This window comes from Hesperophylax consimilis, chromosome 3 (genome assembly GCF_061612785.1).
Source record: "Hesperophylax consimilis isolate HC1 chromosome 3, BYU_Hcon_1.0, whole genome shotgun sequence".
Classification (NCBI taxonomy): Eukaryota; Metazoa; Arthropoda; class Insecta; order Trichoptera; family Limnephilidae; genus Hesperophylax; species Hesperophylax consimilis.
The window spans coordinates 39438774-39462265 of NC_142838.1; the positions used below are offsets into that span (position 1 = coordinate 39438774).

Genomic DNA, 23492 nt, shown 5'->3' on the forward strand with positions numbered 1-23492 from the left:
AACTGTGTTACTATAATCAAAAATCAAATTATCCACATCTATAACTTGTTCTTACTACATGGGTTTATTATTATTATGATTTGTAAACTTTAATTGACCTGCTGAGCTAACAAAACTCGAAACATGATGTGGCATATACAAAGTGTGACCTAATGCATTTGTTGCGTCTGTCAAACGTTGCACAATATCAAAACTCTCACTTGGTTCATTTGCATTATCTTTATTGTCAAATTTTATCCATGCAACATGTGTGATGTGGGGGCTACAGAGAACTGGAGGCTGTAGACTGGAGAGATTTCATATTCCCGAGTCCATTCAATTCACAGTACTTTTTATCTCAAACTGACATACATAGACAAATTGAGATGAAAAACATAATTGGTACTGTTGAAGATTTGAAGAGAATGAATTGCCAAAGAGAACGTGTTTACTGAGTAGTTGTCTAGATGCAATGTCCTAATAAAATGTATAATTGACGCCTATTTAATTTATCATATTATCTAATCGAGTAACAGATGAAGGATTAGTTGATTTGGTTTCAGACCAATACGAGAAGATACTACCTTATGTTGCAACAACAGAATAAAAGCGAAAAACATTGCAATGTTTTTGGATATGCAAAAATAAGCATGATGTCGAGATGTTTTCGCGTCGCAAACGAAAGAGAAGAATTCAAAACACAGCCAATAATAGTGATTTTATAGTCTTGAAGAAACATGTTATCGTCTAGCATTAATGGGACCTCTGATGAATAAATTTAATACAAACTGAACACCCATAGCAACGCAACATTGCTGGATATTTTATATTATCTCTTATACTCAGATAGTATAAGAGATAATAATAATAATAATATTTGGATGATTTGTATAGCGCCGTTTTTCTGCCAAATCCCCTGAAGATACCATGCAGTATAACATTTTATAGTATTTTTATTAATAAACTAGCTGTACTTTGCCACGCGTTGCTGTGGGTCAGTCTGTCCGTGCAGACAAATAAACAGTAGAGCGTGTTTCTTTTAAGTCCAACAGACGGCGCTGTTTTTCAAAAAATCATGTTTTTACTCGTCACTAATATAGGTATATAAAAATACACAATTATTTGAATACAACATTGTGTCAAATTTTCAAAGCAATCGGTGAAGAAATTTCGGAGATATAAAATTTCGAGTTATAATACTTTCAAAAGGGTTTAATGTTTTAACATGTTAAAAATAAAGCTTAGATGATTTGGACATGCAATGAAATATGCCATGTATCAGGAAGCCTGGGCATTATTAATTGCATCAATGCTTGAGATGTCATGTCAAGGATAAAGATAACAGAATAGTATGTAATAGACGATAATTTATTGCAGTGATTGACCCAAGGAGAGTGTGCTCAGATTCAAATCGATTCGATTCCATTCGATCCGTTTCGATGCAATTCGTTTGAATTCGATTCGATCTGATTCAATTCAATTCGATTCATTTCATTTCGATTCGATTCGTTTCAATTCGATTTGATTCAATTCAATTCGATTCGATTCGATTCAATTCATTAGGGGCCGTTCAAGTATTACGTAAGCAGATTTATTACAATTATTTACCCCCTCTTCCCCCTTGTCACCAAAAGTAAGCAAAGCTCTTACCCCCCCTCCCATGCTTACGTAAAAATTGGTACCTATATGCATTTTTCTGTTAATATATTTTGTTTTTTAAGCGAGTACCTAAACATATTAATTATTTGTGGGAATCCCCGAATATGTATTCGGTTTTCAAACATAGACAATGTGTGGGTTGCCAATGTGTAAAAAAAATAACTACTGCTGAGCAGTGCTGACGTAATCACTATCTCGACCCCCCCCCCCCCCCCCACCCCCCCATGTCATCAAAAATAAGCAAAGCAAAGACCCCCCTGCCCCCCTATAGTGCTTACATAATACTTGAACGGCCCCTTACACAATTTTAATACGTTGTGTAGTTTACCATTCTCTCTGCCCACAACTCTGACTAAATTCATGACGATTATTTACTAAGAGGGAAAAAATTTATCTCGCGAGCGAAATAGAACAAACAATTTTCGATCCAAATTTAAGCACATACGCAATTCAGTGTTCTGTGAATTAACTTCTCGTTGCATCTCTGATAGAGACTACGTTGCTTTCAAAAAGACATCAAATCTCTCGATCGTCAATAGCCGAATTCTGTTGTTGTTTTTTTTTTACATCAGAGGTCGCTTTGATATTCCCACCGTGTAATAAAAATCGTAACGATGGTCCTAAATTGGTCCGAGATCGGTTCATATAAAAAGTTATCTCTCAGCAGGTATATACCTGAATGGATGCGAACGCATCCCAACCCTATCAGCAGGGTCTTAAATAAAAAAACCTTCGCAGCATCTCACATTTACCCTTTCCGTTGTTCGTTTGGCTAGACTGAACCAGAGACCAGTTGCCTAGAAGGAAGGTCACAGTTTGATGTAGAAAGGACCTTAGATCTACACTGCATTGTTCTAAGACGTTAAAGGTCAAATGTGATTTCACATTGTTTGTCTGTGAGATTCTTTTAGCTTAAAAAAAGTCACCGAACGCCTGGCGGATGAGAAACATAGAAATAGATTTAAACGGTGAGCTTTTCAAGTCAACACAACTTTAGTCAGAATAAAATATTATTTCGATCATGGGCTGTGGAGCTTTGAAACAAAAGTGTAAAATTAAGATATTTTTGTATGTACCATAGTTTACGATACATCGGGGTTAAAAAATTCAATTTATGCAGAATTTTTAGATAAAGTGCCCTGACTTAGCCCGTAGTAGCCGGGAGTAGTCCCAACATCTTGCAGGTGCCAAGGACTCACCTTGGTTCATACAAGGTCGGTCTCCGCTTCGTTTGGACCGACCCAGTCAACAATTCAACTAAGCATCCAAGCGCCTCATAACGCGGGACGATCATCTCAATCACTTTCACAGAATTTCACTGAGAATATTCTGACCTTTTGATTAATTCATTCAAATTGGGGTTTTGATAGCTGGCGATTATCTGAGTTAGTCTTAGGTATTTAAACATCCAGCTGCATTCACATATCTTCTCCAAAGTCATTTTTGAACGTCATCTTGACTTAGAATTTAATCGTCAAATTAAAAGGCATATTGACAGAGGTCAGCTTGCTGTGTGAGAACTATACAAATTTGTATACTTATCCAATCTTTCAATTTTATAATGCAGCCAATTATTTTAATGTCAGTATTACATTAAAGTAAAAGTAAAATATTCATAAGTAAATTTTATTATGATTTATTATTTTTGTTTCGCAATTGATTAATCAAAAATAAGATGTAGTATATTTGCAGCACGTTTCAGAGTAGAAGATACTCTCAGTATCGTCCTGATAAAGGACCAAGAAAAGACTTTCCCACCTTTCTTTTCCCCATCTCCTTCTCCGTTAGGGAGTCATAGAATCATTGGCTCCGATTAGCAGGGGAAATTTGGGACTCATTTCTAATAGGGTTAATTTTTCGGCATGCACTATAATATTACTGCGGAAGCAGCCAAAACTCACGAACGGTGAGCTCTGACGTTTTGAAATTTGAACACTTCTTTTTTTTCAATTTTTCTTATGAGCCATGGAGTTAAAAATAAGACGAAACGAAATATTTGTCAAGTGACAAGAGATTGAATTAAACATAAAAAATTGTAATATATCCTAACATAGGCCCAATAATAACTAAATGGTTGATTGGACTGGGTAGAGGAGAATCTGAAAAAATTTAAAAAAAACGTCACATAATAAATAGAAATAGTATAGACATAGACTAATCACACACTATATATATCTTCCATTATTCTAATTATTGCTCATACACAATTGAAACATACACAACAGCTCAAGTTCGACTCTATCATAATATTGTAACGATTAAACATCACAAATTAAAACATTAATGAGATATATTATAGACATAGACAAATCACACACTTACTTTCACATATTTTTGGTTCCTTGGAAGGGCAATTTGCCTAGTTAGGAACCAGTAATTTCGACCTGATAAGGTACAATAATCTATAATCACTAAAAATATTTTAATTATATCTTGTATCATATTGTACTGTGTGTAAATCTAAAGGAATAAATAAATAAAAAATTGATAAACAAATAAACCTTTTAAAATTGCGCCAGTTTCTGGTACTTGGTAAGTTACATAATATAAAAAGATGTGAAATTAATAATGAAGAAATTATTTCTTGATATATTTTTTTCAACAGTTAATTGAATGCAATTGAATATTAGATACAAATAATTAATTTATCTTCAAAGTAATTATTTTTCCACGGCGCAGTTATGGATGAGTTTCGTAATATTTGGGAAGTATTATAATATAAGTTTGTTTGATATGCAAGAATTTTTATGGAAACGGTTAAAGGTACAAATTAATATCGTTACCTTGGCTGTAGAAAGCAGTACCTACGTTTGAATGTCAATAAAATGGGCATTTGATGGTCGGCAATCATATCTTGATTGCCACACTAAAACATTTGCCTCTCAAATACATTACATTATTTATTAAAGATAATTTGTCTTAAAGTTCACAGAATCTAAACATAACCATTGTGAAATAAATGATTTTAGGAGGGAAGAAACACAGAGGCTGGCAAATCGTTCCATAGTCGAGCTGTTGAACTCAAGTACGAATCGTAGAAGTAACCCGTTCTCATGTGACAAATTTCAACCGTCTATATTATATATGTTAGGCGCGCGTTTGGCCTATTTCCCGACTGTGCAACGGTGCCGAAGGAATCAATGACGCTAGTTCCTCGAAGCATCTTCCAGTGTAATACCGGTAGAACAGGGTCAGCATACCTATCTGATGCCTGTGCTCTAAGGGTTGAAAAGAAAAAAAATACCGCATAAGTTTTTAAGAGATATACCTAACACTCATATTGAAAATATTTACCTTAACTGTCTAATGAAAAATGAAAAAATCAATAGCTGTCCAACATTAGCAATTATTTTTTTTAATCGTTCATTCCCTTATTGACAACACTGCATTATTGAAATTGATTTCATTTCATGTTCCTAATAGAGTCACACGAACGAAAACTTTCACTGCAACAATAATGTCAATATCAATTCGTTTATAAACTTCCTTATATCACGCATCACAGGTATGGTAACCAATATGCAGATATTATTATTAGCACGGAAAGAACTTTCAAAAAAGCATTTCACATATTTTATTAATTTAAAGACGAGGCAATACTCTAAAACACAGCCAGAATCTTAACGACGTAAGTGAAGCATCCTTGCCCAAAAATATGCGACGCGCGACCCTAGTGTATTGAACAGACCTGCGGTTGAATTAGTCCTCTCAAATATCTAAAATATAGTGGGAATCTTAATGCCATGAGTGCTGAAGTCGTGTAAAAACAATATTCGGCGTATAATAACTTTGCTATAGCAGACTTAGAAAATCGATTGTTATTTGGGGTTTATTTTAATTATTTCTCATGAACGTATTACTAAATTCTCAAATATTTCTAGAGGGATCCCTCGGGAAGTTACTAATTCAACGTCTAGAAAAATAAACTCAGGTGCTTACCTCAAATTTTATTGATTAAAACGTTTTATAAAATTTTCAAACCGTTTTGCACAAAATATTTTAATGAGAAGGTCCTGTTTTTATTAATTTTAAGTATTCATAACTTAAATCCGTAGATATCCCTTTAGAAACATTTGGAATTTCAGTAATACGTTCATCAGAAATAATTAAAACGTTAGAATCGAGCAAACCCCCATTATTAGAGTCTTTGCGCCTTAATTTATTTCCAATAGCCTGATTTAGTTATCATATAATTGTTTATAATCTTTTTTTTGTAAAAGAATGTTTCATTTTGTATTTACTTGTATCGTAAATAAATAAATAAATTATACAATTAAAAATCTAAACAGGAGATGAGATTGATTATGAATAGAAGAAGAACGTATTCTCCGAATTACTGCTGGCGAGAAAAAAATGGTTATTACTGGTTTACTTAAGTTATATTTAAATAAAAGCACTCAGACTGTCATGGTCAAGGACGTGAATCGCTTAACTTGTAATAGAGAGTTTTGTGAATTCCAGAATTTGCTTGACGACAGACTAATAACTAGTTTAATAATGGTCTCAACCTAATGTGTAACTTCTTATTGATTCAGCTGTGAGTCACATTATTTATTTATTTAGTTCGGTCTTGGAACATTCAAATATATAAATACAATGAATTATAAATGCACACATACAATATATATATATGTATATAAATATGGCGGCTTTGCGGTCGAGGGGTAGGACTCTTGACTAACAATCCAGGGGACGCGTGTTCAAATTCCGGGATGCACAAATAAATTTAATTTTAATTAATTTATGTTGTTGTCGAGGGGTAAGGCTCTCAACTAGCAATCTGAAGGTCTCCGGTTTAAATCCCAGCTTGCGCAACAAAATTTTATTTAATGAATTTGTATTGTTTTGCAATTTATTTATTAAAAACAATATATAGTATGCTTGCAGCACGTTCCAAAGCTGATGTTACCTAGTATCACCCTGGTGTAAGACCACCATTTGGAATTGAACTATTGCTTGAAATGGCTTAAGCCGTGTTTGGTGACCAGATCTGTAAACGTAATCGACTGATTCGATTGGAATACCTAGTCTTAAGTGTATATAAACTTTCGATATATACCCTAATACGCCGCTGCAGCGCTAGTAAGAAGGGCCGTATAATGCTTGGGTTAAAATATTTACGCATAATTATATTCATGCAATTTTTTTTTAGACTGGCAAAAATTTATTCCAATCCTCAAAAATTCGGTAATTTTATCATTTTGCGACTAGTTGCTAACTTCACATTTCTTCTGGTGACATTTACGATGTCATTGTTCTGGACTGCTTTGAATTGCTTCGAAATTTGGTAAAGTTGATTATGCGTTCCGTATTTGCTCTGCTTTCTATTTAAAATATTCTTCTGATAGTGCAGCCAACTTCATTTTTACAGTTTTATTGCTCGACCGATCGATATTTGTCAAATCAACCAGATTTTTAACAAATCATCAATCGTCTTAATATAATTGTAATACGTCCCTAATCCTAATCAGCCACTAATTATTACGGCCGGTATACGCATGCCATTATGTGTAACGTTTTCTGCTAGCCTGTTTTTATTCCTCCGTATTATCTACCATTTTTACACATAATATATGAGTTATTAAATCTTTATCATAATCTTAGTTTTATTGAGTAAGTATCAAAACAATTAACAACTGAGCACTAAGCCATGTATGACCAAATGACCAGATCACACGTAATAACATTGAGAAACTTCGACAATATGAATGTTAGATATTTTAACGTATCTAAAAGGAACTCCAACAATTATGAATGCCCATGTGTAAATGCCAGTAATTTTTCAAACACCAGATAATGAAATATGTGCGTACAAAGGTCAAAAGTTCAGCATTAGCAAGAATTCATAACAGTGTGAAGAGGTGAATAGAAATTCAACTATAAATCTTTCGACGTATTTAATTTCAACTACAATCATATAGAATTTATCGAGATTTTATTAAAATATCAGCTAAATTTTACGACGGTATATTTCGAAATATAAAATTACACAAGGATTTTTTTTATTCTTATACGAATTTAATTAAAAATAATATTAGAGTCTGTGTTTTTATTTGTGTGAAAAGCAACACTATAATTTATGCAATGTCACACTGGACTTACAGCTGTCTGAAGTCTGAAAAAATATTGCTTTTTTTAAAGTATTTTTGTAGTAATATTGCAAGTCTGAAGACAATAGATTTTGGGAAGGAGAATGGTAAGTGAAACTTTGAGATGTAATCCCTAACCAATATATCTACTACTGTTTGAAGCCTTTTTTGCAGTATCTTATTTATTTATTCATTTTCGGGGAATCGACATTTTACATGTAATCAGTTTGTACGTAAGTATTATATAATAGTAAATAATACCAATTATGGACTTCCTCCTTGTGTCGTTACCTCTACTGAGACAGCATAATATGGAATAATTAAATTAAATTTGTGAGAAAGGATATGAATTAAAAAAATTATACAAAAAAAAAGATAACATAAAACGAAAAATTTACACAACAATACATTTATAGCATGGAGAGAGGTTTTATATATAAATCAAATCATAATAGAGATATAAACAATATAGACATAAACATTATTCACAAACCATAAGAGAAATATTCTTTTATAGACCTCTTGTATTTGGTAAGTTCGCAACTGAAAATATCAACCTTGGATAATAAGCTATATATTGAAATATAGATCCATTATTTGGTCCCTCTCAACCATATTCTAAAAATAGAAAAGAAAAATACAAAAGAGGTTCATGCATAACCTGTATATGAGAGAATATAACTACTATTCATTCCTGTATCCATCCTTGTATTTGACATAAATGCTCAACTTCAACACATTAGAAGCACGCCGAAAAATATTAACCATTTTTAAACTAATCTCTGGAATAATGCTTAATTCATATACATTGAAAGAGGTTAACTTATAAGTGTCTAACAGGTATGCTCGTGGGAGATGCCAGGCACTTTTTATGTAATCAGAATGTGAGGATTTTTACATATCAGAATGCGCCAATCACCAGAGCGACTCGACGGTTTAACGATTCCGCATTGACCATCGAAATTTTCAACATCACTTACAGACAGCTCAGTAACTATTTTTTGACGTATTTCACAAAATAGTAAAACTGTTCCCATGACCTTATATACTTACATGTAGGTACTTGAAGTTTGTAATCTTCTCCATAATATGTTAGAGAACATGAATAAGTAAATATAATTAATAATTAAAATGAGGCAGCAATTCAATCTGTTACCTATGGGTTCAGATTTAAGAGGCCAATGCGAAATGATGAAATCCAAAAACGTTGAAATAATTTTGAGGTGTAAAATATTTATGACGTTGGAAATTCTCTGTCTGCCCATTCCGGAAACAACTCGATGTCTGATTACAGTTGTACACAAAGTCTTTAATAAATCTTGAAATCATTTACACGACCATCGATCAAAGTTTGGAGAGCTTTCATATTATTATAAAAACGTTATTTCAAGTGATAAAAAATATCATTCACGATCTGACCCGCGACCCGTCCACTTGATACTAGACTACAACTTAAAAACTGAGGCGCTCAAGTGTGGAGAAGTTAACCTTTTCGGAACCATCGACATATGAAAACATAGAAGAAGTCACCAATAAAGTACAATTAATTAAACTTATTGTGCTGTGATTTCATCTGAACTTGTGCATCATTCAGAAGGGTAGAACATCCATTCACAGAAATCAAACAAAAAATACTAATTTCGGTTTTGTGTCTGTGATTGCAACTCTGGTGGAAACCATCCGAATAAGAATTTTTTCAAAATTGGAACTAATTGTGTGAAGAATTTTAATAACCTACGTATAATTATTATTATTAATGAGATATATTATAGACATAGACAAATCACACACTTACTTTCACATATTTTTTGGTTCCTTGGAACGGGCAATTTGCCTAGTTAGGAACCAATAATTTCGACCTGATAAGGCACAATAATCTATAATCACTAAAAATATTTTAATTATATCTCGTATCATATTGTACTGTGTGTAAATCTAAAGGAATAAATAAATAAATAAATAATAATATGATATTAAAACAAAATTATTTAAATGAAATCTAGTGGATTTTCACGAATCACGTTTTAATTGTAGATCTCTATTATATTTTTCATTTTGTTAGATATATTTAATGATATTTTCATTTAATTTATAAAAATATATTCAATGATATTTTCGTTTACTTTATAAAAATATATTCGATGATTTTTTTATTTAATTTATAAAAATATATTCATTGATGTTTTCATTTAATTTATTTAAATATTTTTATTTATAAACAAGTTTTACTTTGTAATCGTCATTAATACGCATGACAGCTAATTCGCCCTCTGAAGGCATTATCTAACTGTTATGAAGCCACTATTTTTTGCTTCCCACAATTTTAAATAAAGTTTTATGAGACACTAAATTTCAATAAAGACAACAGCATTTTCAAGTGCTCTTAACGTTTTTTACGTTAGTAAAAAAGCTGACACTTACTAGTCTTATGCATATTTTCGTTTTATTGATATTACCATGAATTCATTAAAAAAAACTTACGTAAAAAGTTAATCCTCCGGATGATTTATCAATGGATACATCGGGCAATAGCATGAAGCGTTCTATTATAAAATAATTAAACGCAGAAGGCATTATTAATGTTGATATTCGAGCGTAAGTCTCCAGTTTAGTCACTCCAGTGTGATATTTTTTCTATCGTTATAAAATAAAGATCGGCAGCCAGTTTACGCTGGGCTTCGGTATGTCACGGCTAAGTATCAACATTATGTTGCCTGTTGTAAAAGTATCATAGGAATTTTTTTCATTACGAAACTCGACATCTACCACGGCCATTAACTGGAAATGACAAGTGTTAATTAGTCATTCGGTTTCAAATATTACCGAATGACTAATTAAAAACAAATTTTTCCAATGGTCAAAGCCAAAAGTAAACCATTCAAATAAAAGTACGTAGGAATTACAATTACACTCGACGATTCGTTCAATTTTATGGAAGTTGATACAAAAAGTCCTTGGTTGTATTTTTTTTAATAAGGCGATTTTAATAATTTATGTTATAATTTTTACGCAATATAAAACTATCATAAAATTTATATTTTATTTTTTTCTTTTTAAGAAAAATGGCATATTGTGAAGGTTGTTGATAATTATTTTTCACAACTGTAAATATGTTATCATCACATATTATTTCAACGAAGTAAATATATAATCAAAGTTGTTTATACTATCTAAAATTAAAATAATAATATTGATACCTTTATTTTTATTACTACAAGAAAATACAACTAACACGTATATTAGAAACACTAGATCTCAAGGTCAAAAACATATCCAATAAGCAACTACAAATATAACATTTGGGCAAAAAAGCTTCATATACTATTGTACTAAACTCTACAACAAAATCTCACTCTCATTCACACACAACAACATTATAACATTTAAATTTCGAATAAAAAGCTCGATACACAACAAAGGAAGATCAGAAATATAAAATATATTGACATCAGATATAGACTGAAACCGAAACCACTCAACTCAAAAAACATCTACTTCATATTTATATTTATCCTACTTATTATTTAAATGAAATTAATAAAACATAGAAAAAGGGAGGTTAAGTAGAACAAACAAGAAACACAGAGCCAAGGTAGGAATTTACAAAAAGGTACTTACCCACTAATGCATTGGTAAAAATATATTATTCTCGATTTCAAATATAGAATATAGAAAATGAGAGAAAAAGAAACAAGACACAAACAAATGACACGACAAGTATTTTTGTTTTTTATATGTGTTTGAAAAATAAGGTTTTTAAAGTATTACTTTGATTTTTTTATAAGCTGGCTGTTTTTAAACATATCTGGAAGAGTGTTATAGAGTGTGTAGGAAATATATTTAAGTGTTGCATTATTTGAATATGTTCATTTTAGGATTATTTTGTGACGTTGGTAGGAAATAAAACCTCAATGTTAATACTTGCACATAACTAGTCTTGCAAATATCACATTACGTATATGGGGATGATTGCATCCTGAATTCCTGGATTTAAAATCTAGCCTGAGTCTAACCAAAACAAGTCTTCAAACAAATCTACGCAACTTATCACAGAACGCCATAATTGCAGCTGTAAATGAAGGAATTTATACAATGCAAAGCAATTAAATGATTACAGCCCACTGCAGCACTGAACAGAGTCTACAGCTGGGACTTGCGTGGGCGAGAGACACTCTGCCTATCGGCTATAGTCCTATAGCCTTATAGTTGGTTGTGGCTACAGGCCCAAGCTCCAGGTAACAGTGCTAACATCTGAGGCATTTTGGGCTCTCGAAGTGAAGTCTTTGACCGTGCGAGTATATGTTATTTTCTCAGTGGCGGTGGTCTAAGTGTTTCGTGTTTGCTCTCGGCTAGGTGACGCGTTGATGTCTCTTTCGTCGATCTCCCGCCCGAGTGGGATAATGTCCATTTGACAGTTAGGTGCATCGTTATAATACGACTCGTGAGATTTATGCAACTGGTCGAGAATAATCGAAGACATATCAAATGAAATCCTACTTTCTAAATAACTAACTCCGTGTGTACGTTTCTTCGTAATGTTGATTATATTTCGAGCCGCGCCATAAAACAAATAATACGTTGGGCTCTCTCAAAATGGTTTGTTTTCTCTTGAATAAACTTTAATGGAGTGATCAATACCGAATAATAGACACCTAGGATACGTGCTTTCCAAAACGAAATAATCGACGTTCGATACATTATATATTATGTGATTGCATGATATAAGGCTGTATGTTTGATAGAGCTATCGTATTTTATGCTAAAGCATGTTGAATCATTGGTGCTATCGACAAACTGTAATAATAACATTGCGTCATTAATATATATTTCTTAAATTTCCGATGTAAAAAATGAAAATTCAATTTCTTACACAAAATCTATACAGCTGAATGTTGTTAAGAATTCAGAAGGGAGTCAGAGCGCTATCTCTTTACTATGGCACCACGTAGTTGTTGCAAGGAATAAAATCGGTTATTTAGCTGTTGCGTCAACAAAATTATTTAAAAAAATAAAATAATGAGATAATACATTGATTCCTGTTTTTAAAGTACAAAAAACTGACACAGAACATAAGATAGGCGAGGCGATGCTGTGGACGTCGAGGTGAAGCGAGACGAGAGAATTACCTACAACATCGCTTCCTTTGCATGGTCACGCCGAGTGTGATACCGGTCATTCCATATTTTATTGATCATAGCCTAGCATGAGGCAATAAAATCCAGGAAAATTTGACTGGTCAGTGATTGATAACTGATAATAATAACACTTCTCATCTATATAAAGTACGTAGGTACATAGGTTATTAAATATAGGTACAGAGATAGTCGATAGCCGATAAACATTTGGTCAGATAAGTAGATAGTTGTTGACTTGTATCCAAATATTCGGTACAGCTTTAGACACTTCTTATCGAATCACTTTGTCAATTTAGATGTCTCTGGGAACACTTACTATGTAGGTTAGTTAACCCATCAGGACTCTGGCATATTCTGTCCGGAGGTCGAAGTATTTCCTCTTTGCAATAAAATCCAAATAAATGGAATACTTCTGAACGTATCCAAAAACTAAAAACCTTTTATGAAAGGTGATGAAATGGTCTTACAAATTTAAGTATCAGAAATAAACATAAAATTTTTCAAATCTCAACTTTATGGATATAAAAATAAATAAGTTTTAAAATTGACATACCTTACATTTTTCCGTAAAATACTGAACTCAAATTACTGATAGCAAAAAAAACACACGTTTTATTAAAAAAAATGTACTATAAACATTATTGTCATCTCATTTTGTTTCGTTACGTGTAAGAAATAATTTTAAAAAATTTCATAAAGTTTAATAAGTTTTTCTTAAATTTCGAACGGAATATTTTTTTTTCATGAAGGTGTACATTTTGATTATCTTTGGTTAACTTCTAGATTTGAATATAAAGCGTGATTTTTTTCTCTTTCTAACACCGTTTATATCATATTTTAACCAAGACAGAAAGGGAGACTACAATTTACATAAGACCATTGAGCTATTCCTAAAAACAAGCAAATTTAACTCGAAGAAAATGTCGATCACATGATCTGCGAGCAATCTTAAGTAGGTACGGCACTCTCAATTCAAATAAAAAAAAATGAATATGTTATTTGCTAAAACATTTGGGTAGATACGTAGACAGTAGACCTGTGCGGTGCCTGCCTAGTGTTATTTGTTGGGTAGGTAGGTACTGGGTACCGCTCGTGTCTACCGCCTTCCTCGCCTCACGGCATTTGTTGGGCGGGAAACGTAAAATCACGACTGTTGCCACGTTCATGGCCGTTGGTCGTCTGCAAATATGGCGGGCGGTAGTCATGGCAACACTGTAATGTACGCGGAGCTGTTATGTTATGTTATTATGTGTGCCGCTAGGATTTTAGAAGTGTGGAATCATAACAACGTTACTCTCAGATTTGATATCACAATTTTCAAGATGGCCAATATTCAAATTTTTCAATTGGTATAACAGAATCCAATTTTAACCTCAGAGAAGTAGTGGTTTGACTATAGGTACCTACTTCAAATAAGCGAAGTTTTGATGATAATTAACACTAAACTCCTTCTTAATATGCGTGATTTAAATTTTACACTACTTATAAACAACCGCATAAAATACAGAAGAAAGCTAAAAGTAGTGCATGCATGCAAAAAATGATCCATTTATCCTAAAAGTCAGACGCTCTGTCCCACTTTTACTTGCCTGATGTCGTAGATTACCATCCCATTTGAATTTCGTAAACACAGTTTTGTATTCGAAATTTAAGCCTCAATTGACCAAAAATTACGAACTCGAAACACGCCCAGAAGGCATTTCTTATATTCTTCCTTATTCCATTCATTTACCTTACATTAATGGTTTTTAATCAGTCGTGTAAAATTTAAAACACGTTTATTATTAGGGCAATTCATATATTATTGTTTCTATACAGGCAGCATAAAAAATCCTCAAATAAGCTCCCATAATTCAAGGTTCCGAGAACAATTGCTGTATTGCTTCCAGACAACGTGTAATAATATATTTTTATATATCTTTTAAAATTTTAATTAACACGCTTCCAGAATTTGAGAGTAAAATTCGATTCAGCATGTATTTCTGCAAATTTTGAGTAGTCTGGTGAAGGCTCACCTTTCAGATTGCTTTAAAAAATCGTTAATTATTTGTAAGGATATCCAAAAAGTCAAGTATCTAATCTTTTGCCCGGGGAGGCCACATTTCCAATGGCGCCGTTGAGCGGTTTGGAATATAAACATACAAAATAAAAATAAAGGTAAAAAAATAATTTTAGGCTTTTTATGATGCTTAAATCCTTAATAAACTGCTTCTCAATCTCGTATTAGTTTTCCGAATCAATGATCCTCCTTAGTTCTTTCATCGTTAATTGTGTTTTATTTGTTGATGGCAAATATTGATAATATTTGAGGCCACAGCGGTGGGATGTAGTGAAGGGACTGACGCGACATGGGTCCACCCTGCTCCCCAAGATTTTGGTGCCAAATGTTTATTTCATCTAACATTGAAAAGTAAACATATGTTTTTTTATTATATCTAAAATTTGAGTTAAATTCAGTTCCCAATTTTTAGTTCTTTGAAATATCTTGTCTGGAGTAGTTTTGGTTTTTATTTTGCGTATATTTTGAGGTCAGTTCAATCAATTGTTGTATGAGATTTTCAACTATTGTTAGGTTATTCGTAACCCTGGTGAAAAACCATAATTCAGAACTTTTGTAAACGTTACTTGAATTGGCATTAGCTATGTTTAGTGACAGGATTTGATTAGCTAGGTAATTCTTTCAAAAATTCTTCTACATCATCTCCTTCCATTCTAACTAGGTACATTTAGCTTCATAAAATACCCCGATCGGGGATGCCATAGTCTCACTGGCTCCAGACGATTGGGAGCAGTTGGAACTCTTATTCACGGTATTCACAAGATAATTTAGATTTCGCTATTTAGATTCAAACTAAAAATCAAAAAGTAAAATACAAGGATGTTTTCCACAGTTAATCTGTGTATCGTCCGAGCTCGCGGTTCTTTGCGTGGGTTTCTCAAATGTCAAGTTCATACTAAAATAAAGTGTTTACGCATTCTTATCTATTTTTTGTGATTTTTTAATCCGACGTTTTGCGGCAACTCTATTATTTTATTCGTTAATTTATTGATAACTTGGTTCAAAACACAATGTTTTTGTAAAAGATTTTATGTGTGTTATTTTACGATGCCTATAATAATGATTATATATTCTATAAAGAACAGGTGATGATAAAATAAATTATTAATCCAAAGGCAATAAAAACAACAAATAAAACAGAAGGTTTCATCAGATATTTAGAATAAACGAACAATACATTTTGCATATTCCAGTAAAAGATACTCCCAATATTGCCATCAGAATCCACGGAATCATCAGTGCTAATTTATTAAGGTTCTCTTTAAATTATTGGTAATTCTGGTTAAAAACAGGATCGCGGGCCTTACGAATGAATTAACAGGTTGAATCGCCTTGAATTTACCTTTACAATATCTCATGACGCCAAATCGCCATGCAATTGCCCATTTTCATGAACATTTTCCGACATCACGATATTACATTCCCAATTTACTAACAGTTTATCAGGACATCTGTTAATTCATTTGTAGGGCCTGCAATCCCATTTTTAAATGGAATTATCGATAATTTGAAGATATTCTTAATAAATTAGAAATATTCATTTTTCTCCGTGTCGAAACGTTCGGTCTGAGCATCAATATTTAAATTATCCCAAACCACAATTAAGAATGAAAATATATCTTGAAATGGTTTACTGACTAGATCTGAACATCCAAGTTCTTCAGAAACCTTCTCATTCCACATTTTATTTCTCTCCCTATTTCCTCCAGTTTTAAAACACTTCCCAAGCTCATTAATGTCTTAGCTTTGGATATTAGAAATTCTTATACGGTAGGCTAAAAAAATTTGGCTGATTACAAAAAAACGATAACAAAACATACAAAATTTTTCAATTGCTGTGACTCTATAATATTGGCAATAGTTATTGTGTTAATTTACTAGACAAAGAGGAGACAATGCTTAAACAGCATACCTATATGTTTTTTATACGAGTGATTTATGACAAAAAAACGCTTCTTATTCCATGAGTATATCTCTATAATCTTCACTAAATAATCAGGGTTTGATTTGAGTATAATTCAAAAGTCACCTTCGTATAAGATGCATTGTAAAAACAAAACAAACATTCGTGTTGGATAGATTTGTATGAAAGAGTAACGTTTCGTGTTCTCCGTATGGCCCACGTAACCTTCCTCGGTATCAATGGTCAACTCAGAATTCCATGGAGATATTCCTCCTTGACTTTATGTTACCCGGATCAATTTTTGTATAAATAATGCAAGGCTATTTTGCAATTTTAAAGTTTAAATATGGTGCATACATACTCTATTGATAAGGCCATAACTTATTCGTGCTTGATAACTTCAGCCTTCACGGCAGAACAGATGTTCTATCACAGTATAATTTCATTTGGAAGGCGGCAACGGATACCGTCGCCCCGGGAACAATTCATTGGATAACCAGCACCTCTGCCATAGGTTACCCCAAGTGGTTCGCTACGTTTGGTGACTTAGCAGGGGCCTTGGCGACAGACTTGTCTGCCCATCAACTGTGTGGCAGGCCATGAGAGACTGGCTGATGGAGACCTTACGACTTCTCCAGCAGGATCCTCAGAGCACGGGAGTTCAGGGATGGATTCATACTTCCGTCACTCCTGGATACACTGACCCCCAGATTCCTACCTAACCCTCATACCCTTTTCCATACTAAAACTTCCTTACCTTACTTTCCTAAAAATATCCTCCACACAGCATCTCCAAAGATAACATAGCCCATGAGAAGAATTGTTTTCCTCAGAGCCTCCTGTGGAAATGAATTTTCAAAATAGTACAAAATTTCAAAAAACGTACGCCTCAAGTATCTCATTTATTTTGCATTTAGTCTTATTTAAACATTCTCTGATCATTTATATTTCATTCCCAGATATCAGGGTTGATACCAGAACTCCATTCTAGACAGCAGTACCTATACAGTGACTATACCTAGAAAGTACAGTGTTTCTCAAGAAGAGGCTAAAAATATAGCCTCTTCCTGTGTAAACCCTATCTAGAGGTTTTTGCGTGGAAAGCAAATAATTTGCTTTCAAACACTAATTTATTCAAAATATTACTAACCGGTTTCGCTTGACTTAAACTTCATCAGAGTAACAAATTTAACTCTATTCTACATAGAGAAAAATGAGTAATGCTATTTTATTACGAATATCTTAAAATTATTGATAATCCGGTTACAAACGGAATAGAATGAACGAATGAATTAATAGGTTTTCTGAAAACTTTTATTGAAATTCGAATATATTATCACGATGTAGGAACACGTGTTCAAAAAAATCGTAATATTTTCGCATTTCGTTAATATTTATTATCAAGGGAAATGCATTAAGAATTTATTTAAAGTTTATCAAGAAACGGCCTGAAATCCAGTTTTTAACCGAATTATAAATAATTTGTTAAAATATTATTGATAAATTAGCAATATTTAATTTTCTCCGTATACCCAATAATGTTGAAAAAAAATCCATTTGAAATAAAATGCCACCCTATTTTCTTTGAAAACCGAGGCAAGTGGTATTTTTCTTTTTATTTTTGATTCAGTAAATTATATACCTGCATATACGATGTATCAAGGTAACAGGTAGTAGATTATTAAATATAATTATACGGCCGTGACATGAGTGGAATCAATAATTAAACTTAATAAAAGTAATTATTTTTCCGTCATAGCAAAAATGACAAGACGGTAGGTTCCCCAATTCCCCATACAACCTTTGACGTTTTAAAATTTTCCGTTTGTATCAATTCTACTTGGTCCTATGCTATTTATTATAAATTTAGTGAACATCTGCGAAAAAGTCCAATTACCTCCGCCAACAACAATGTACGGGTCTGCCGATGGGAATGTTAAAGGCGAAGGTTAGCGAACATTCCACCGTTAGCTGCACAGTCCTACCTCCGAGTGTGGGGTATAAGCCCACATTGTGCGATGAGGATGTACCCCGAGACGGTTAAAAGACCAGAAATTTATTTATTATTATTTTTGAACATTGTTTTTAATTGCACGACACATTCTTGATTAAGTTTTAAAGAATTTTTTGAAACGTTAATGAATATTACGTGATGATCTGCGTAACGAACACATTTTGCTGATAACGTATTGAAGAAGTGTATGAAAGGAACGGCTGGATGGCTTGGAAATGTATAGGTAAACACGATCAAGTGAATAAAATAAGCACTTATACAGGGTGTATCGGCACGTACCCGACAAACTTTAACCAGCTATTCCTTAGCACATTTGGAGTAAAAAATGTTATGGGCACTTTGCTGTCCGGTAAAATTTTTTTTTAATAAAAAATTTTTCATTCATATTTTCACCACATGTCACCAATGTTTTATCCTTTGTCAAAGTTTGAAAACCCATCCGACAATATTTTATTCGAGTTTCGTTGAATAATGTACGTAGGTACCTACATTGGCGCGCTTTTACAATCACAACGAAATGGTATGGCACCATTCGTTTCATTTTTAACTATTATTATTTAGTGTGTATGAAAGAGCGAAGATGCTTTTTGACACACTTGCTAATAACAGCTGTTGAACACGATAAACAATGTCAATGACAGTGACGGAGTGTGGATTTTTTTATAATTTTTTGTTTTTAATTGAAAAAAAATGCTACCGGACAGCAAAGTGCCTATAACATTTTTTTCTCCAAATGTGCTAAGGAAAAGCTGGTTAAAGTTTGTCGGGTACGTGACGATACACCCTGTATAGGGTTAAGTGATAGATCCGGCTCTAAATTACCTTTATTTTCAATTTGTATTACCAGTTTCTGGACACCGTGTAACATTTTTACTGAAGTAAACTTGGTAATGGCAGAAAACCAAAAAAAAACTAATACAATAGAAATGAGATCCCTGAGGACTACGTGTGTAAAACTCATGTACGACTGGACAAAAACTGAGGTAATCTTTAAATAATTAAGGGCCGATGTGAGTATAATAAACGGTGTCAGGAAAGGGACGCTTAGCTGGTGTGGACATATGAACTCACGATGTATGGTAAAAGAAGAGTAATATTTGACGTCCAATGTGAGTACCGCACAAAAGTCCCAACTGCACCCAACCGTCGGGAGCCAGTAAGACTATGCCATCCCCATTTAGGTATGTTGTAAGGCTAAATATAGTGTGGAGGAGAAGGAGAAGCGGTAGAGGAAGGTGGGGAAATACCTAGCTATTCAGATCTGGTCAACGAACACGGACAAGCAAACATTTCAATTCAGAATAGTGGTCCTACAACAGGGCGATACTGAGAGAATATTACATTCTAGAACGTACAGCAAGTATACTATGGTGACCGGATAAATCATCAAAATGATAATTCACATCTTTAATAAGTTATATAAAGTCATGGAAAGTGATGAAACAAAAACTTTATTAACTGGGTGAAGTAGGTTAGGTTAGGTTAGGTTTAAATTTATTTTTTTCATTGTTTCTAATGACTTTATATCACTTTATAAAAGTGTGTTGAATTGTCGCTGTGTTGAGTTATCATGGAAACGTATACTATATATTATTTCAAAAAAATCAAAAATAACACAACCGCGACTTCCAGTTTACTAGTCGAGTTTAATATATTTTTTAAGTCGTGTATTTATATCTCCGAGCAATTTTTTGATTCTGAAAGGTGGTCTTTCACTAGGGTGATATTATGAAAGTATTTACCACTGTGTAAAGTGTCGCAAGTGGATACATTATGAAATAACATAAATTGAGCCGGGTTGTGAACCTGCGACCTCCGAATTCATAACCAGGCTCAACAGCGAAGATTGACATGGCATGATCAAAGATCAATTATTTAGTATTGTCAAAAGTCAAAGAAACAGAATGAAGAATGTAAATAAGGATTACGTTATTCTGCTTTATATCCTCTAGATCTATATCCAGTCTACTCTGCGCCTAGTTTGCGTGATGGTTAGATCTGATACTTTAATTATCAGTGTAACGTCCGTATTAGAATTTAATGTCTAATTAAATAGGAACAACATAGGTAACATAGAACATTCTTCCTTCAGTTTACTATAACCGGTTTGGTAGATGGTCCCTGTATTTTTAGATTAACTGATTGACAACTTGATTTAATTCTGAGAAAAATTAAGGCCTTTCCAACAGCAAATGACAAAAATATCAATCAATATCACCGCAATAAATCCTACACGATAAGATAAAAAAATGCGATCGTCAATGTAATGTCGTTAGAAAGGATTCCGAAAGGTCAAGGAACTCGTACAGAATTCATTAATAATCTAACAACTAGAATTAATTAATTAAGCGAATAATGTTCACAATTCACGCGTTTAATTGAATTATACAACCATCGATTCGATTTTTGAAACGACTTTTTAGAATGGCAAGCTTTTTTCTGACCTATTAGCAATATTTGAAATTCTACACACGTAAACCAAAAAAAATATATATGTATCTATTATTTTTCTGCGGCCTTCGTAGCATAGTGGTCTACGCATTTGACTGTTATTCAAAAGGTTCGATTTATACCGCAATAAAAAATATATTGATGCGTAGATATCGGATTATATATACACTATCAAAATTGCGAAGTATGACTGTAAATATGCACCATGAATGCCAAAATATGCACTAATTATTCGAAAACATGCACTAACAATGTCAAAATATGCACATAAATTTCCAAAATATGAACATAAACTTCCAAAATATGCACTAGCAATGCCAAAATATGCACTACCAATGCCAAAATATGCACTAATTATTCGAAAACAAGCACTAAAAATGCCAAAATAAGCATAAATATCCCTTAATATTCACTATCAATGACAAAATGTTCACTAAAATTTCCAAAATTTGAATGCATAAATACGCTTAAATTATTAATTGTTATAAATTAAGGGCTACTTATTTTGGAACCGGTCCTTTGGTAATTTTTTTATTTATGGGGAAGACGGTGATCAGCGAAATTGCAGAGGAAAGGAACAGATTTTTTAAAATTATTATTTTTTTCTTTTTTGTTAGATATTTTCTCGTTTTTGAATGTTTTAAAAAATGATATTTTAGCGCTGGCAGACTTGGTGATGTAAACTTTAAAGACCTTATAATAAATGTGTATAAATATAAGATTTCAATAAAGTAGGTAATGATAACTTGTGTCCATTATGCAGTTCGCACCCCACTTTCAACCAGAGAAAACTAATATTTATTTAATTGACTAACGTGCATTTTCTTTACGAGTAAAATAGGTGTATTTCTTTGCCCATTTTAGCATAACGGTAAAAAATGTATAATGCGTAAATAAATACATGAAATGATACCTTTTATACTTTGACAATATCTGTCTGCTCTTCCATTATAAATTTTTTCGGCTACGTGATTTTTGACATGTAAAATCTATTTTATTTTCGTGGAAAGTAATCACTTTGTGTTTTTACATATATATTAAATGAATTGATCGCTTTGTTTTCAAACAATTCATTAAAATTTATTCACCAACCGGTTTCGTTTGGCAGCATTTATATAAGTAAAGAGGGAGATGATTTTAAATATGTAAACTCCATGTAGTTTTATATAGTTTAATTTATTAGAATATTGAAGCTTAAGCTAGGCAAAACCGGTTGGTGAGTAAATTTAAATAAATTAGTGGTTTAAAATAAAGTGTTCGTTTCATTAAGAAAAATGTATTCTATTTATTTATTGGGTACCAAGCAAAAAAAAACGAAGGTCATTCACGAAATATTTGTTTAATAAATGTGAATTGTTTTTTTTTAGTTATTTTTTAAATTCCTTTTTTATATTAGAATGCCTAAATTTGTCCCTTTTAATATGGTGTTGCATCTAAATGTACATAAAAATACCGTTTAATTAATAATAAATAAAATGTTAGAGATGTAAAAACTTTTTACTGTCCTAGATATTAAAGTGATGTATTGAACAACGAAAGTTAAATTATATAGGCTTTTAAGAATAGTATTCTATCCCACTGATAGAACATTAATACCATATTGGAATGTAGATATGTAAATACTTTATGGCATGCGAATCGATCGTTCGACCTTTAGAACCGAGGGAAGTTCACACCCACGCAACCATAGAGTAACAATTCGCATCACACTCAACCAGCTAATCTCATGATTTCTCGTTCCCACCGAAAATTCTGTACCTGCATTTGAGATGATACAGAGATAAAGTAAATATTTACTGGAAGTGGCGTACCCGATCATGTTCTGGATAAGACTTGGGCTAGGAAACTAATTTTATTTGAAAAATTTAAAAAAATTGGTCGAATATATTTCATTTATAATACTGTCACTTTAATATATAGATGGGTTTCCCAGGTGAGCCAAATTAAAAAATTTCAGTTCTTTTTATTTTAATTTTCTTATGATGTAACACCATATTCGATTCTTAACGAATCTGTCGTTGCAATAACAAAATATGACTTAAAATTAGATTTAAATCAAAGCCGGCAATACAATGTTTCACAACAAAATAAGAAGGTTTGTCATTACAAAAATAGCAGACGAACTCATTAGATTGTCTGCTATTTTTATTTTATTTTATTTATTTATATGAAACATTAAAATAAGTTTTCTCTCTAACTCTAT

The 23492-nt window shown here is 32.5% G+C and overlaps 1 protein-coding gene across 7 annotated transcripts in view; it reads left to right on the forward strand.

Moving 5' to 3' along the window:
- The window catches only part of grh (grainy head), a 536841-nt gene that overhangs the window by 21965 nt on the left and 491384 nt on the right, over positions 1 to 23492 (forward strand). The gene's annotated exons all lie outside the window — the stretch shown is intronic.